This window comes from Mustela lutreola, chromosome 11 (assembly GCF_030435805.1).
Source record: "Mustela lutreola isolate mMusLut2 chromosome 11, mMusLut2.pri, whole genome shotgun sequence".
NCBI lineage: Eukaryota > Metazoa > Chordata > Mammalia > Carnivora > Mustelidae > Mustela > Mustela lutreola.
In genome coordinates this window covers 5,357,631-5,367,364 of record NC_081300.1, presented here as the reverse complement: position 1 = coordinate 5,367,364, position 9,734 = coordinate 5,357,631, and positions in this window count along the sequence as shown.

Genomic DNA, 9,734 nt, shown 5'->3' with positions numbered 1-9,734 from the left:
GTCTGAACCCCAGCCCCTTTGCACCCGCAGGCTGGAGTCCTGGGAAAGTATTCCTGACAAACACTGCACACGAATGGGGGGCTTTTTCCCTTTGTTGTGTCAGGGAGGAGAGCTTAATTTGGAATGAAGAACATTTTATCCCATGGATATCCATTACTTTTTTAATGTTCTCTTTATTTTGACCAAATCCAAACCTCTTTGATTAGGATAAGGTAAACAGGCCTATCTACTTCATATTATATAGTTCTAATTAAATGCAGTTAATTGAAAAACCTAACGAAGTTTTTATTTGGCAGATTTTATGACTAGAGCGTTTTAATTAAGTAGAATTTCCAAGGGATATTGATAATAGTATTTGGTTTTAAATTGAGAACAAAATCCCCTTCCTTGAGGAAAATGAAAGGAGTGAATAGAAACCATATTTATTTATTTCCTTAATGAAAAGTCATGCTGAATCCGTTCATAGCGCTTCCCAGTGCAACAGCTGACGGGTGTGTTTAAGCCATTAAGCAGGGAGGTGATCTGGGCAAACACAGGTGCTCACCTTGTTCTAAAGCTGCACCTGCAAAACGGAAGCCGAAGGGTTCAAGAAAGATAATTCTCAGCAATTGCCGTTTAGGCAAAGGGGTTTCTTTACCTTTGTTGGCTATTTTCACCCTTGCTCCTCTCCAGGAAGCAGTCCTGAAAATAAACAGAGAAGCTCAAGATGCTCAAATCATGCTTTTGAAAAGCTCACATTTCTCTCTGCACATGAAGCTTTGCTCACTGCCATAACTCCTGTCTTGCTTATCTCCCCATTTCTCCAGGGAGAGGCCAAACATCTTTCTCTGCCAGCTTTGTCCTCACAGGGTGCAAAGAAAGGACTTCAGAGAGAAGGGACGAGATCATGAGAAACAGAATTTGATGACGGGGAGAGAGTGGAGGACAGTTCACGGACTTCAGATGTGCAAGTGGGGGCGAGAGGACCTCCGCGCCAGAAGGTTCTGTCAAGTGTTTACTGTTTCCAAGTCACAGTGGGTCTGGACTGATATAAGAAACAGCAAATTATGTTCTAATTTTTAAGCATTGATTTGGAAAGACAAATGAGTGCCTTAGAGTACCATGACTAAAAATGAAATTGTGTAATGATAGTAATATAACAATATCAAGTAAGCTAAAAATTATTTTTATGTCTCTCCCCTTCCTTTAGCTTGTTTTGATGAGAATCCCAAACATAGTAAACATTCATATTCAGTATCAAAAATTCCTGCTCATAGTTCACGTTTGATATAGTGGGGTCTGACAATAAAATAAAAGCTGTATTTAAAAGGTAGCTTGTTGCAGGAATGCTATGCCATGAGTGTATTATAAAGTTATCCTTCAGCATATTACAAAGAAAAAAAAGGCTTTTTGAGTTTCTTGCCATAACCATGAAAACAGTAGAGTCTTAAAAACAATAGCAAATGGGAGGGAGACAAACCATAAGAGACTCTTAATCTCACAAAACAAATTGAGGGTGGCTGGTGGGAGGGAGGTAGGCAGAGGGTGGTTGGTTATGGACACTGGGGAGGGTATGTGCTATGGGGAGTGCTGTGAAGTGTGTAAGCCTGCCGATTCACAGACCTGTACCCCTGGAGCAAATAATACATTATATGCTAATTTTAAAAATCATTTTAAAGCTTAAAAAAAAGCAATAGCAAACATCAGAATATAAAGCAAATCTATCCTTTACTCTTTATGTCTAAACATAATAGACACTTTATAACTCTCTAGGCATTTGTCAAAAACCCTACTATGTAAATATTGATAATTACATTCAATAACTTCCTTGAATTTATGGCATTAAATCACATAACACATGGGACAGTGACGTGCATTCATGAAGATCATAATGTATATTTTGACAGGAACCAACATTATTGAAATGGATCTAGTTATTTAATATTTTTAAATGTATCAAGTATATGTAAGAGTAGCTTCCCTTAAGAGAAATTCAGTTCTAAATATGTTTCTTCTGCCTATTAATAAGACATTCAGTAGCCTACCAGGCAGGATTCTAATTAAATTACTTATGTCTACAGAAGGTTGAACTTTTAAAAGAATAGACTGTCAATGAAAACATTCAGAATTCAGTTACCATAGACCGTATTTCATCTAATTTAATAAAATAAAGCTTAGAGTATTCATGTAATTTTTATAACATTGGCCTGTAAAAGAGGAAAAACTAACTTTTTGTAAAAGACAGAATAGAAAACATCCATTTGGCTCTAATGTGAGTTCATGAGACTGTAAGTTTTGTAAATTCTTTGTCTCATGAGAGACGCTCGCTCACAGATGGAATGTTCTTCACCCCACAGAAGGACACCTGGGATAGAGAATGATATTTGAAGTCCTGGTCCAGAGAAAATTGAGCGTCATTAAACTGTTAATGTCGAAGGAAGGTGGACATCTCTCCACCCAGACTTCCTATGCCATCTTTACTTTAGATTCAAGTGTATGAATTTTGATGTTATGATTTTTATGTTTAAGTGCGCAAATGCAATCCAATGTACTCAATATATTCTGCGCAAGTGATGGAAAATAAAAAGCATTTAGTTTTATGCACTTTTATGGATCAAAGATTACACTAATAAAATGAAGAAGCAGTATTAAAAATTGCTTCTGAGATTCAGAATAGAGTGTTGTTTTAGTTTAATTTAATTTTATTTTTTTTAAGATTTTATTTATTTATTTGTCAGAGAGAGACAGAGAGCAAGCATAAGCAGGGGGAGCAGCCGGGAGAGGGAGAAGCAGACTCCCCACTGAGCCAGGAGCCCGATGCTGATGCCGGACTTGACTCCAGGACCCAGGCTCATGACCTGAGCTGATGGCAGAGGCTTAACCCACTGAGCCACCCCAGTATCCCAAAGTGTTGTTTTTATTAAAACAATTATAAATACTAATGGATTGCTCCTCACAACTATGCACTTACTAAGAGGTCTCTGGCCGTGAGAAAGTCATTTTAAAAAATGTTTCATATTTTAAACTAATAAACCTAGAGGATAAGCTTCTTCATAGGCCTCGTTTCAACTAAGCAATGAGGGCAGGGATCATATTCTTTGCATTTTCTCTGCTTTGTATTGTCTAACAAATTTCATCTTTCTCCTCCGTCCCAAACTTATTCCTCTTTTTTCTTAGCGACATCACTATTTTCTGCCTCGTGGCAGTTTAAACCTTCATGATAACATCCTAGTTCTGTTATGTGTGTGAATGGACCACAGTGTGTTTTCTCATTGACATGTTGACGTACACTGGGTTGTTTCCAGTTCGGGCTGTTACAAACATCCTTTTGCAAGCTCAAATAACATGTCTTAGTTCCTCAAACTTTCCGTTCACATCTGATTATTGTCCAGTCTTCATCTTCAGTAGGTATCTGTCAGTTATCCTTAGAATTCGGGGAACATTGTCAGTAAAAGTAGATGTGTCCCTTGTGTTTTCACTGCAGATTCCCAGAACTTTAAATCTGGGTCTCTTTCCTGCCAGACTGTGAGTTTAATATGAGATGGTTATTATCAATTCAAAATTCGGTGAGTGGATTTCTCTCTTTAGCATCTGATACATAGAATGCATTATCTGTGACAAATATTGCTATTTTTTTATTTCTCTGGTGGGTGGGAGTAGCACTGTAGGTGTATCATTCTCTGGTAGCAATATTTGATCTAAGGGAACAATCTTTGTGACACTTCATATAGCTGGGAAACATCGGAGTCAATGAACTTAACTCTAGAATCTGATGTAGGAGATAGTCTACTTGTCACAGAGAATATTTTTTCATTTATTGGCTTTTAATGGATCAGTGTCTTATGAATCCAAAAAAATATTGTCAATGCATTAAATAGAGGGAAGCTTGGGTGGCTCAGTTGGTTAAGTGTCTCTGCCTTGAGCTCAAGTCATGATCCCGGAGACCTGGAATCAAGCCCCACTTTGGGCTCACTGCTCATCGGGGAGTCTGCTTCTCCCTCTGTCCCTCTCCCTCCTTGTGTGTTCTCTCTCTCTCTCCCTGACAAATAAATAAAATATTTAAAAAAAATTAAAAAGTGCATTAAATAGAAAATGCAGTTTGCTAAACAAATGAAGGTATGAAAATGACTCATCATAACTAATAAACTCATCTTCATTACCATCAGCAGCATGGCACAATTTACCAGGACAAGAAAATAAGCTAATTTTTACCATGGATTTTTTAGGGAAATGTTATAACTAGATTTTAATTATAATTAATATTTCATTTCCTACAAATTATTTTAAAAAGGTCATGTTATTACTTGCAATTTCCATTATAGAGGCATAGAAATACATGATCGAGGTTTTATAATTTTAAAATAAAAATCTTACTTTGGAATAATTTTAGGTTTACATAAAAGCCACAAAGGTAACAAAGTCACTATAAACCCTCATCCAGTGTCCGCTGATGTGGACAACACCTGGCATACTTGTCAGAGACGAGACACCAAAACCATCGCACCACTGTGAACTCCAGTCCACACAGTTTGCATTTTAGGATTTTCCTTCCACTAACACCTTTTATTTTTCCCTCTAGAACTCAATCCAGGACACCACACTGCATTTAGAACATTATGATTTTCGGTAAGTTCCTGCAATTAAGTGTAAACTGTGTGTGTATTCATAAAATTGACATGATTTTATATCATCATAATATTATCACAAGCATGATAATATTATATAGAAATTTAAATAAAACAGAATATAATGGCAAATATTAGACTGTCTAAATTTAAAATATCAAGGAACTGAGTCTTCAAATAATTTCTAAATATTTTTTAAAAGTCTCTCTAATAGGTTTAACTTTTATCAGTTATTATATCTTTCATATTTCCTTTTTAATATTTTCTCTTCATACTAATAAATATTTTGATATAAAATCTGAGATATGATTTTGGAAAGCCTGTGAGGTGCAGAAGAGAATTCAGTTGTTTGACCTACAAAATAGCAAGTGTATTTTTAAGAAACAGAGCAATTTTACTACATAGCACTTTCTGCTGGAGAAGAGTAATAGTCACAGCTTAATATTCAAAGGGAGGCAACAGTCAAGAAAAATCCCACACTCATGCTACTCGTTCCAAAACGTGCATGTATCTGAAGCAAACCCTTTTTACTTTTGAAAAACCTAAATGGAAACCCTGTCTCTACTTGTAAAAAGCAGGTGTGAAAACTGTATTTTAATAAATTGGCCTTTCAAATATTATACAAAAGAAGAAATTCTGTTCTCATCATTCAATCTGCAGAATTCCATCTAAGTCGAGAACAGAGGGATATCCTAAGCTTGTGTTAATGGGAAGGACCAATGGCTCATCAAAGAAGCAGGGCAAAGTTTATCCACTTTGTGTGATGAAAAAGGTAAATTTGAAGCACCAATACAGACACATCATATCTATTTGCACATGAAAGGCACTCGGATCTTTCTTAGGACCAGTGACCCTGCAATTTAGGGATTTACGTCTTCCACACTTCAGGTCTACCCCTGAACAATACCTGGAGAAAGCCAAACACAAATTAATTTCTTAGACTATTGTGAATACCACTTCCAAGTGTGACCATTTCAGACTCTAATCAAATAAGAAAAGCGGTTGCACATATATATTGTTTTACAGGTATTTTTAGTGACTTCTTCACTCTGCATATAGCAGTTTATTTAAGGGTGAGTTATGCTGATCTTAAAGGGGTCGTACTCATTCTCTTCAAATAATCTGTAGGACCCGTCAGTCAGTCAACCACCGCTCTTCCCCTGCTCATTTACTCTATGAGAAATGGACACACTGGCGTGATTTCCACGGTACCATACCCCCACCTCATTTATCTGGCCCCTCCAGATTTTCCTAAAAGGGCATTCTTTGAAATGAAAGCTTAGCTAAATTGTCTTTCTACTTCAAAAGATGCTCTGGAACAAGGAAGTCAGGAGACTTTCTCTTTTCATCTTTCACTGATCCTGGAGAGCTCCATTATTTCCTTTCCTGTGTGTTTCTTTTAACCTGGCTGTTAGCAGTCACCTGCATTAATGCCCCCACATGCAGATTCAAGGCAATGAACGTGGTTTTAAAGCATGCATTCCGGGTGCCTGGGTGGCTCAGTGGGTTAAGCCTCTGCCTTCGGCTCAAGTCATGATCTCAGGGTCTCCAATTGAGCCCCGCATTGGGCTCTCTGCTCAGCCAGGAGCCTGCTTCCCCGCCTCTCTCTCCCTACTTGTGATATCTCTCTCTCTCTGTCAAATAAATACATAAAATCTTAAAAAAATAAATAAATAAAGTATGCATTCCAACCTTCCCAGAGTCCTAGTATACGTTCCTGGAGAAACCTGGGTTCACAGCAACGTCCTTCGGCCTCGGCTCTCTCTGTGTGGCCGCCAAGTCTTCTTTTGACAAAACTATTATTTCAGTCTTTAAGCCACTAACTAAACAGACCACAGTGACTTCACCTGATTCTAGAATCATGAGCTATAAAGGCCGAGAAAAGAAGATGAATTTGTCTAAAGCCTTGTATCAAAATACAAACAAAGCACATCTCAGAACAAAACAGAAGAGCAGCCAACCTGCTCTGATCTGTAGGAAGCCAGGAAGGTTGTTAATTCTGGGGCGGTGATTTCCCCTAAATGCCATGTTCTCCAAGAGCCTCAGGCTCATCCAGAATTGAAAGAGTCCATGTCAAAGAGAACGTTTAAAGTTCTTGTTTTCCCAACTTCCACCCTTTGTACAGGGCTACCTCTTAGGATCTCAGCCAGTAACCACGTCTAGGAGGCAGATTCGAGCACAGTAATACCACCCAGACTAGGATGCCCAGTGGGCAGTGCAGCTCGGGAACTCTGAGGGCCACTTTTACCATTGCTTCTTTAGATCATTGGAGCATCACTTTTTCATTTGACATCTGCTTTAAAATTTAAAATTGAGCATAAATTGATCTATTTTATTTCTAACATTTCATGCATAGCAGGACGCCTACACATTTCAAGCTCTTCAAATGCTTCTCCCCTCACATTTTTCCTATGGTTTTATTTTGGCCATAGTTTCTGGAAAGAGAAAATGCTGACCGTGGGCAAAGATTCTTTCTGTCCCTGCCACCCGTCCGCATTGAAATCGGAATGATGCTGGCAATATGGAAACACTTTAAGAAAATCTAACTCAACACACACTTACATACATATATACACATTCATGCACTCCCCCAACACACACTTGGGCCCCCCTCTTTTTAAATTAATACATAGTCTGTAACCTGAACAAAGCAGTCCCTAAAGGAAAGTACTATTATTAGTGCTACTTGCAATCTATTTAATAGTGATTCTGGCAAGGAAGCAGAAAACCAGTATGAAAATGAGGCAACATCAGAATAAGCCAACTATTTTGAAATTTGGTGTTTCATTTAGAACAATTTAAAAGGACGAGGGGTTATCAGATGGTCATTATAAACCATGACTTTCAGGTATAACCATTAATTTCATAGATGCATTACCACAATAAATTATAATAATAAAAATGGCTAAGATTATTTTAGGAATAAAGATGACATATTATTCAGAAAAATGAATTAAATATGATGTAGAACTTGGCTGTATCTCTGACTCTTAGAATCTTATGGAACCTTTTTCAATTTAGTTTGCTGTTGCAAAATTTAACACATTTTGTACCTTTGTTTCTCTAGAACACTCAGTTTATCTATTATGATAGCTGCCTCATAAATTAGTTTGTATTTGCTTATGCTTTATTTATTATATGATAAATAGATATTTCTATATGTGTCTCACCTACTTCTGTGTGAATTTTCAAATGCAGAGTGTTTCACAGAATTTCCAGGCAAAGTACAAAGACACATATTCATAGGTTGTTTAATAAATATTTAAAATTAACTTTAGACCTTTAACAAGATAACATCAGCAAAATTGAACATAGAATAATTTTGGGCCCTTTTGTGCATGACATTTGCTAAGTATCCCAAATTATTATTTTAAAGTGCTCGTAAGTTTCCTAATCTTCAAACATGTGGGGTATGGGAAAAAAGCAGTTTTTTAAAAAGATTTAATAAATTATTTGTAATGGTTTTCATATAACTTGAAGACAATTAACGTCTATGCTATTATACCCAGTGCTTTCTATTAACTATCTTGTAATTTGAACAAATTTTTGATCTTTCATTTTCTTCATTGCTTTCTTTAAAAGAATGTCGTTGAAAGTTTGTCATTATTCCTCATATTTAGTTCCTCGCGTGAAACATACACTCTAGACTCGTTCTTGCTTATGACCACCCCCAGCAGCATGAACATCTGCCCGGCAGTTGGCATGATGATCCTGAGAATTCACCCACACCTCTGGAAGCATCTGATGTGATCTGACTCCCAGGTGACTCATGTGCACTTTCAAGGTGAGGAAGCATCAGGCCATGAACTAACAGAGGTTGTTTACTAATATTGAGGTAGCTATGTTTTTTATTTCTCATAATGTAGGGTACAACCAACTTAACCCTCTTCTGCAGCTCCTATTATGCTTGTGATTAACTCTTACTCCAGGCTTTTCTTAATGAATTGATTTTAATTTCAGCCTCTCCCACGTGATGATAAATGGTGATTGTCATAAGAGCAAGTGGTATTTCTGCAGTGATGACTTAGTGTCGTGTGCCGTACTAAGCATCTTATGCGTATTATCTTATTTAATCCTCACATTTCCATTTTAGGAAAAAGGACACTGAATCTTAGGAAATAAATCATTGACCGAAGTCACAAAAGAAAGAGTGATATTTCATTGATTGGATCCCAGTCCTATCTAACTCTGGAATCTACTTCTTTCAATCCTGCAATCCTTCTTTAAACACACCTGCATACAAGACTGGACACTTTTTTTTTTTTTCTATATGGCATTTCGTATTTCTTGTTTCAGGCTTTTGTTATAGTTTTTTGAAGTCCATTGTAAATTCTGCTGTTGCCATTCTTCATGACAGCCTCGTCGCTTCACTCTATTGATACATGTGTGTAACTAGTATTTTATATCCTAGCAAGTAAATGATAAAATATTACAATAAACAGTCAAGGACAGAATGCATCACACATCTCGAGCAGCCATCTATAGAATGCTTGTCTGGTAAACTCCACTATCTGCTCTTATTCGACCCACACATTTATTATATTCCAAGTTGATAACATAGAGATCTTAAGACTTAAAAATCTGCCCCGGGAGAAGAGCCAGGAAAATGGACAGAATTCAGATTGGACAAGATTTTGTAGGAACGTTGTGAAGAGACCATCTATGAGGAGTGATCAATAGGATCAGGAGAAATTTCCAAAGGCTTTGGTAAACCCCGCTCAGCCCAGAAATTGATGGTGCCTGGTTTTTTTTTTGTTGTTTTTTTGTTTTTTGTTTTTTTTAACAGCAACAGAATGTCTTCTTTAATAAGGAAAGTGGTGGAAGTTTTAGTGAGTAGAAGCCTATCGTCAAACCAAAAACCTGGTCAGTCTGAGAAAGAAATAAGAAATGTCCACCCGGCATCAATCTGCACCACATCATCTGACTGCTGCCCTAGGGACGGGTCCCCCGGACCGTGTGGCTCTGAATAGTTAGTGGGGCTTGCATTCATGGTCCTGCCTGTTCTATTTGGAGAGCAGGAAGACAGAGGTTTCAGATTGTAAAATTTATTTTGTAATAAGCATTCTTTTGAGTTATGAAAAATATATTTTAGCTAATTTATAGTGAATGCCTGTGATAAGAAATAGCATA